This window comes from Tachyglossus aculeatus, unplaced genomic scaffold (assembly GCF_015852505.1).
Source record: "Tachyglossus aculeatus isolate mTacAcu1 unplaced genomic scaffold, mTacAcu1.pri scaffold_87_arrow_ctg1, whole genome shotgun sequence".
Lineage (NCBI taxonomy): Eukaryota > Metazoa > Chordata > Mammalia > Monotremata > Tachyglossidae > Tachyglossus > Tachyglossus aculeatus.
In genome coordinates this window covers 1,386,384-1,395,225 of record NW_024045095.1, presented here as the reverse complement: position 1 = coordinate 1,395,225, position 8,842 = coordinate 1,386,384, and the positions used below count along the sequence as shown (strand labels likewise).

The 8,842-nt window shown below is 41.2% G+C and overlaps 2 non-coding genes across 2 annotated transcripts; both read left to right on the top strand.

The window, feature by feature from the left end:
* Window positions 1-1,933: 1,933 nt before the first annotated feature.
* LOC119924211 lies at window positions 1,934-2,071 on the top strand. Its single transcript, XR_005449071.1, has one exon. It is a non-coding gene; the product is annotated as a small nucleolar RNA SNORA7 (small nucleolar RNA).
* Window positions 2,072-8,284: 6,213 nt separating this feature from the next.
* Window positions 8,285-8,358, top strand: TRNAI-AAU. The gene has a single exon. It is a non-coding gene; the product is annotated as a tRNA-Ile (tRNA).
* The last annotated feature ends 484 nt before the right edge of the window (window positions 8,359-8,842 follow it).

The following is an 8,842-nucleotide window of genomic DNA, read 5'->3' as shown; positions in this document are numbered from 1 at the left end:
AGAACTCAGTTCTTTCTGACTCCCAGGCCCATGCTCTATCCTCTAGGCAACACTGCTTCTGTGACATTCTTTGCCTTCAAAAAGTCTGCAATCTATTGTGGGAGAAAAGTATACTTCAACTATGTGCAAATGATAAGAGTAGGAGGAAGAATATGGATATAAAATTAGAGAGGCAGTGTGACCTAGAGGAAAGAGTACAGGCCCGAAAGTCAGAGGATCTAGGTTCTAATCCTGGATTTTCCATTTGTCTGCTCTGTGACCCTGGGCAAGTCACTTGACTATGTTGTGCCTCAATTTATTCATCTGTAAAATGGGGATTCAATTCCTGTTCTCCCTCCTACGTAGCCTGTGAACACACTGTGGGGCAGGGACTGTGTCTCACCTGATGATCTCGCATTTACCCTAGCTCTTAGAACAGTGCTTGGCATTTAGTACGTGTTTAATGAACACCACAGTTATTACTGTTGGTAGTAGTCGAAATAATGTCAAGATAAAGTAGCTGAAGAAATTGAATATGCAATTGAATCTACAGATATTTGGATATACATGCTGAGGATGAGCAAAAGTGATATTGGTGGTTGTTGGACTGGGTTAACCTGGGTTTTAATCTTAGCTCTGCACATGCCTGCTTTGTGACCTTCGTTATGTCACTTAACTTCTCTAGGCCTCAATTACCTCATCTGTAAAATGGGGATTAAGACTCTGAGTCCCATTTGGAAGAGGGACTGTGTCCAACCTGCTTAACTTCTCTGTGACTCTGTCACCGCATCTACAACTTATTTTTAAGTGTGAAGTTCTTACTATATGCCAGATATTGTATTAAGTGCTGGGGTAGGTACAAGGTGATCAGGTTAGGCACAGTCCATGTCCTACATGGGGCTCACAGTCTTAATACCCAGTTTACAGATGAGGTAACTGAGGAACAGAGAAGTGAAGTGACTTGCTCAAGGTCACCAGCTGACAAGTGACAAAGCTGGGATGAGAATCCAGATCCTTCTGAATCCCAGGCCTCTGCTCAATCCACAATTTCTTAAAACAGTGCTGGGCACATAGTAAGCACTTAACAAGTACCATAATGATTATAATAATGATTAACTATCAGGTATAATAATAACGATAATAATTATAATTATTATTAATTATTACTGCGTTTTGGGAATAAACGGAGGAAAGGTTACTGGAAAAGGAGTATCTTTGAAGATGGCAAGAGGTGTGACCTGGTAAATTTGAAATGGTACGATGTTCCAAGCAAGGGGACCGGTGATGAACAAGGTGTTGGAGTTGAAAGAGGCGAGAGAGCTGGAGGTAAAAGAGTTAAGAGGGAGGTGCAAATAGTTGGTGAACTTGGGAGGAGTTTCTGGGTGTAATTTAGGGTGAAGCAAATGAAGAAAGCCATTGCTATTTCTGGATGATGCCTCATCTTGGATCACCATTCCTTAGTCTTGGTCTTCCACCATCACCCAAAATGCTCTGCTTCCTCTTGGATCACTGTCCCTAGGCCTAGTGCTACCTCCCTTCCACCCCAAGTTGATATTCCTGGTGTCTGAACTGTGCTGAAAAAGAGGCAGCATTACTCAATGGGAAGAATGTGGGTTTGGAAGTCACCTGCACAGTAACCTTGTGAAAGTAATTTAATTTCCCTGGGTTTCAGTTTTCTCATGATAATTACGATATCTCTTAAGTGCTTACTATGTTCCAGGTACTGTACTAAGCACTGGGGTAGATATGAGATAATCATGTTGGATACAGTCTTTATCCCACCCTGGGTTCACAGTCTCTACATGGGAGACATCTGTTAAATGGGGCTTAAATACCTGTTCTTCCATTTAAGACTGTAAGTCCAATGTGGGACAGGGACGGTATTCAAACTGATTATAATGATTGCTTAGAATGGTGCTTGGCATATAGTATGTGCTCAACCAATACCACAGTTACCCTCTGAGGGTCACACCTGGAGAGTTTCCAGTACTCTACTAGTATTGACTACGGAAGGGAGAGTCAGGCAGAGGCATAACCATTCCATTTCTAGCTTGGGCAGTGGCTAGTGAGTGGAAAGCAATCTGCTACAAGTCAAAACTCACATCTGCTGGGCATCAGCGGCATGGAAGAGAGTCAAGGGCAAAGACTCGTTTACTGCATGGAAGGAGGCAATGGAAAACCACTTCCGTATTTTTATCAAGAAAACTGTATGGATACGCTACCAGAATGATTGCAGATGGAAGTAGTGCATTCTGGGAGGGATGTGTCCATGGTGTCATCATGGTTCAGACACAACTGGACTGCATAAGACAACTATAATACCTTCTGAGAATTGTTATTATTATTATTGTTACATGGTTAAGCAAGAGACTTGGAAAGGCATAAGAAGGGAAATGAAACCCTAGAACAGAGGAAGAACAATGTATATAATCTATTATTCTATTTATCTATTTTGATGTTACTGATGTCTATCTACTTGCTTTGTTTTGTTGTCTGTCTCCCCTTTCTTGACTGTGAGCCCGTTGTTGGGTAGGGATTGTCTCTATCTGTGCGGAAATTGTAAATTCCAAGCACGTAGTACAGTGCTTTGCACACAGTAGAGAAGCATCGTGGCTCAGTGGAAAGAGCACGGGCTTTGGAGTCAAAGGTTATGGGTTCAAATCCCGGCTCCGCCAATTGTCAGCTGTGTGACATTGGACAAGTCACTTAACTTCTCTGTGCCTCAGATACCTCATCTGTAAAATGGGGATGAAGACTGTGAGCGCGCCATGGGACAACCTGATCACCTTGTAACATCCCCAGCGCTTAGAACACTGCTTTGCACATAGTAAGCGTTTAATAAATGCCATAAAATAAATAAATACATGTGATTGATTGAATGAATGAATGAACATCCATGGCAGAGAATTAGGTACTAAGCTGAAAGATAAAACTCAATCACTTGTCTTTATGTGTGACCTTGGGCAAGTCATTTAACTTCTCTGTAACTCTGTCACTTCATCTACAACTTTTTTTCAAAGTATTTGTGAAGTTCTTACTATGTGCCAGACACTGTTTCAAGTGCTGGGGTAGATACAAGCTGATCAGGTTAGACACAGTCCATTTTCCACACGGGACTCACAGTCTTAATCCCCAGTTTACAGATAAGGTAACTGAGGAACAGAGAAGTGAAGTAACTTGCTCAAGGTCACCAGCAGACAAGTGGCAGACCTGGGATGAGAACCCTGGTCCTTCTGATTCCCAAGCCTCTGCTCTATCCTCTAGATCACACTTCTGTGGGGTTTAAGATTCTGAGCCCTATGTGGGACAGGTCTTTGTCCAACTTGATTATCTTTTATCTACCCTGGTGCTTAGTAGAGAGCCTGGCATATAGACAGGACTTAACAAATGCTGTGTATATGGCAGGCTTCCACACCACCTGACAAAATCAGTGGAGTTTCCAGAGTCCATGGCATTTATCTTAATTAAAATCTTAGTGTTATCCTTCCTGACAATGTTACTGATTGGAAAGCAGATAAAGTCTAGTGAAATTCTCCCATTATTTGTCCTTGCAACCCATGATGTAACAGCTGTCACAGTGCTCAGAAAAAGAGGGCAGTACTGTTGACAGTGTGCCTGGAAAAATCTAAAAGATCTTCCCTCACTGGGAACCTACCAGCTGCCACTTGCCCAATGTTTGCAGTTAACTGAAATTTATAACTACTAAAACTGTCTTTCAGGGAGGTATTTTTTTCCTCAAGTGAGATGGCCACCCAGTTTCTGATTGACATGGCTTGCGTGTGTGTGTGTGTGTGTGTGTGTGTGTGTGTGTTTGGTGTTTTCTGGGGTTTTTTTCTTTGGAGGGTGGGTGGGTGACACTAGTAACCAGTGAAAGGAGTAACTGAACAGGTGGTCACAGGGATCACGACCAGATGCTCCCTTAAGCAAAGTGACACCCATCTACAATTTCCTTTGCATGGGGTTATTGAAAATGCGTTTCCAAATTTTTTAAAATGGCTTTTTTGTTACTGAAATGAGAACTGCAGATGCCCTATTGATTTTCCATGGTGGATGTCAGGGTCTCAATCAAGGTGAACTGCATATTGCTTCTGAGAATGAGAGGTTGGATTCAATTTAATTTGTATTTGGGTTTGACAGATGAATCTGCCACAACAAAAGCAGTGTAACCTAGTGGATAGAGCATGGGCCTGGGAGTTGAAATGTCATGGGTTCTAATTCTGTCTCTGCCATTTGTCTTCTATGTGACTTTGGGCAAGTCACTGCTTTTTTTGTGCCTCAGTTACCTCATCTGTAAAATGGTGATTTGAGACTGTGAGCCCTACATGGGACAGGGACTGTGTCCAACCCAATTTTCTTATATCCACCCTAGCACTTAGTACAGTGCCTGTCTCATGGTAAGTGCTTAACAAATAACATTATCAATTACTAACTGGCTTGTTTATGGAATTTAGTGATTGGTCCCTGATCAAAGTTAGATAACGAGTTTGGAGTCTTTTTCTAATACAGTATCTCCTGATATCATCTCCAATTGCCCTTCACCAATTTCCCTCCCTCCCTTCTGCTTCTCTTTCCCACTCGCACCCTGCTATTTCACCTTGATCAGTTCACATAATTTCTCTTCACCTCAGTTTCCTCATCTATACAAAGGGGATAAAATACTTCATTTTTTCACTATATTTGATGAGAATTTACTATGTGTCAGACACTGAATTAAGCACCTAGATGGATAAAGGCTACAAGCCAATCAGGTAAGACACAATCCCTGTCCCATATGAGGCTCACAGTTTTCATCCCCATTTTATAGATGAGGTAACTGAGGCACAGAGAAGCTAAGTGACTTGCCCATACAGCAGACAAGTAGCAGAGCCAAAATTAGACCCCAGATCCATCTGACTCAATGCATTCAGTCAACTCCCTCCTTCCAATTTATTAACTCACTTCTCCTACTATAACCCACCCTCTCACTCTTCATTCCACCCAACCTAATCTACTCACTGTGCCTCATTCTTGACCTCTTGAGAGTAGTGTGGCATAGTGGAAAGAGCCCGGACTTGGGAGTCAGAGGTCATGAGTTCTAATCCTGGCTCTGACACTTGTCTGCTGTGTGACTTTGGGCAAGTCACTTAATTTCTCTCTACCTCGGTTACCTTAAAACTGTGAGCCCCATTTGGGGCAACCTGGTTACCTTGTATCTACCCCAGCGCTTAGAACAGTGCTTGGCATGTAGTAAATGCTTAACAAATACCTTCATTATTATTATTATTATCGTTGCTCACACCCTCCCCTATTTGCCTGGAACTCCCTATCCCTTCATATATTTTACATTCCTTATTTCATAAGCAGTAACTCCTGAAAAATCTCGCTTCTCTCTTTCTTCCTATCTATAAATTACTTTACCATTTGTCTCCCCTGCCAGATGTAAGATCCCTGAGGATAGGGGGCATGCTTACAAATTCCACTGTGCTTCTCCAGTGCTTAATACAGTCCTCTTGTCCGATTCTGCATCGACTACTGTATCAGCTAGCCTCTCTCAACAACTCCGGGTCCAAATTTCATTTTGCTACCTGGCTTATTTTTCTAAAAAAAAATGTGCACTCCTCCCTGCTCCTCTCCAATGTTTGTACATCCATCTCCTCATCAACCAGAGATTCTTCACCATTACCTTTAAGGATCTCAGTCATCTCGCATTACAAACCTAGCCCTTGCACCTCACTCCTCTAACACCAAATTTATTGTTGTACTTCAAATTTGTCTCTCTTTCATTCGACCCTTTGCTTATGTTCTCCCTCCTTCCTCAAACTCCCTCCCTCTTCATATCTGAGACAACCATTCTCCCCATCTTCAAAGCCCTACGAAAATCATATCTTCTCTAACAAACCTTCTGTGACTAAACTCTCAGTTTCCAACTTTAATTTCCTTCCCTTCCCTTTCTCCATCACCCACGCTCTTGGGTCTGTGCCCTTTAAGCACTTTGTTACTCATCCCAGGCCCACCACACTTACATACATACAAATTCTTACAACTCTGTTACTTCCCCTATCTATGATTTATTTTAATGTCTGTCTCCTCAATAGATTGTAAGCTCCTTGTGGGCTGGCATCAGGTCTACCAACTCTACTGTATTGTACTCTCCCAAGAACATGATAAAATGTTCTGCATACTGTAAGCACTTAATAAATACCCATGGACTGATTGCTATGCCTACAGTAGTCACTCAGTAAGTCTTAATGATTGATTTCTCAGGAAAAGATCCTTTTATGTTACATTCATACAAATCTGTTCATGTTTAATGATCTTTCTTTCCTTCAGGATATTCCTGTAGCCCATGAACCCAATCTCCCAAGCTTCGATAATGACACAGAAAAACAGAAGTCTTGGAATTCAGAGGCATGACAATCGCTTGGAAAAAAACTAATTAGGATGTGAAAATACAATAGCCACTATGGTCACCGGGAAGAAATGTATACTCACTATATTCCAGTCTGGCAAAGAAGAATTTTGCAATAGGTACATAAAGTGCTTTGCACATAGTAAGTCGTTAATAAATGCCATCATTATTACAAAGACAAATGATGTATTATACATAATTACATAAATTTACTAGATAATAACAATATAGGAACCTGAAATCTTGTTGGGTGCCTGATATAGCAACAGAGTGAAATATCTGGCCCCATTTCACACTCCCTCCATCAGGTTAAAACTCTGACACCAGTTTTTGTTTTATTCAAATGGTGTTTGTTAAGCACTTACTATGTTCCATGAACCGTTCTAAGCACTGAAGTCGATACAAGGTAATCAGGTCGGACACGGTCCATTTTCCACATGGGGCTCAAATTCTCAAACCCCATTTTACAGATGAGGTAATTGAAGCATAGAGAAGTGAAGTGACTTGCCCTAGGTCACTCAGCAGAAAAGTGGTGGAGCTGGGATTAGAACCCATGTCCTTCTCACTCCGAGGCCTGTGCTCTATCTAATATGCCATGGTGCTTCTCTATCTCAGTTTTTAGATGTCAGTTGAATATGTTGAGACCCAGAAATGTCTGTTACTTCCTTAAACTGTCACTGTGACAATTTCCCAAAACTCTAATAGTTTAATTTCCCAAATACAAATATTCTGGACAGAGTAGGATGAGTTGGTGATTTAATCTGGTCATTTTTTTCCCGGATTCATTCCGATGTTGAAAGAATGCAAAGAAATGAATTAAGTTCCCATCATGAACAAAATTTTACAATTGAGTACATTGAGGGAGAGGCAGTCACCCTTGAAGTAACTGGAGAGTTACAATTTTTCTACTCTTCAGCGTTACACAAAGAAGACCCCATACTGTCGATTCCAGATTTTTCATCCTTCTATGGTATTAGGTGGCTAAAATGTCATCCTTTTATGGTTTCCTAAGGAACCAGAAAATGAAATGGGCAAAAAGGCAATCACCAAATAATATATTCTAGAAAAACCCAGCTTCCAAATGGGCAAGGTGATTACAATTTCATAGCACACACAAGTTAATGGATGCACAATTACACCAATCATTTATGTGTCTGATTGAAGGAAGTCCCGAGAACATGTGAAAGGACACGCTAAGAAATAATTATCATGAATTATAGGCCTGGGACTGTCCCTCAGGACCTAAAATATTTAGCCATTGTTAATCTTCCACAAAGTGGGCTTTACATCTATCAGGCACCAAAGTCCTGATTCACTGGAGCCTGGAGCCTTTTTGTAACTATAAAATACAAGGCAGACACACGACTTGCAGAAGAGGAAATATCCATGCTATTTTTCCATTGTTGGGATCATATTTTTTTGGTATCTTTCCTTTTGTACATTGTATTTGAAGATCTTCATTTTAGTTGGTTTGCAGCTTTGGAGGGCTTGCATCCTATATGCAGACCTGAAAAGGTCAGGTAAACAATCGGCTTATTTGCATGCATCTAAATTAAGACCCAAACTGTCCAGCTACTTCTTCTCAGTAAAATGGATGTTCCTATGCCTTTGTTGCTCATTTTAGTTAAGGTGGAATTGCTTTGGTATTAACTTGTTTATTTCCAGTGTTTTCCATGCTTTGAAGTGTCCTGGTCCACCAAAGCCCCAGACATTCCTCAGGATTTATATTTCCTTTTGGGTCAGTGTTATGTCCCAGAAGAGTCAATTAGGGAGAAGGGGGTTCATGACTCAGCTTTACCGATGGGATAAGCCACGATATTCAGTATTCCAGTAAGGAAACATGTATTACATTTATTTATTATTTATTATTATTTATTTACATTTACTTATTTGTTTGCATTTATTATTTATTATAGCGGCCGGTTACCTCAGTTGGTTAGAGCGTGGTGCTAATAACGCCAAGGTCACGGGTTCAATCCCTGTACGAGCCATGTATCTCTTCTAGACTGTGAGCCCACTGTTGGGTAGGGACTGTCTCTATATGTTGCCAACTTGTACTTCCCAAGCGCTTAGTACAGTGCTCTGCACACAGTAGGCACTCAATAAATACGATTGAATAAATGAATTAATGAATTACTGAACAGCAAACATTAATAGTATGGATCCTGCTTGTATTAAGGTCTCAACCCAAGGACAATGAGATCTCTGGCACCATTAAGCCCTCAAACCAGGGAAGTAGAGAATTTCCTACCATGGATGATAAGTCTCAAATCAGTATTCAGCCCAAGAATGGGCTTAAAACCAACACGAGTGTCCCCATTTAAATGGTCTCCTTCTGCTCGGGCTGTCTGGGTCATCCTGTCGGATAAGAGTGAGCAGCCAAGTACAGACTGAGACCAGAGTGGGCATCCCTGTTTTAAAGGGATAGCCAGGGCTTTCTCGTTCATCCTTTCAGGTAACAGTAAGCAGCAGAAC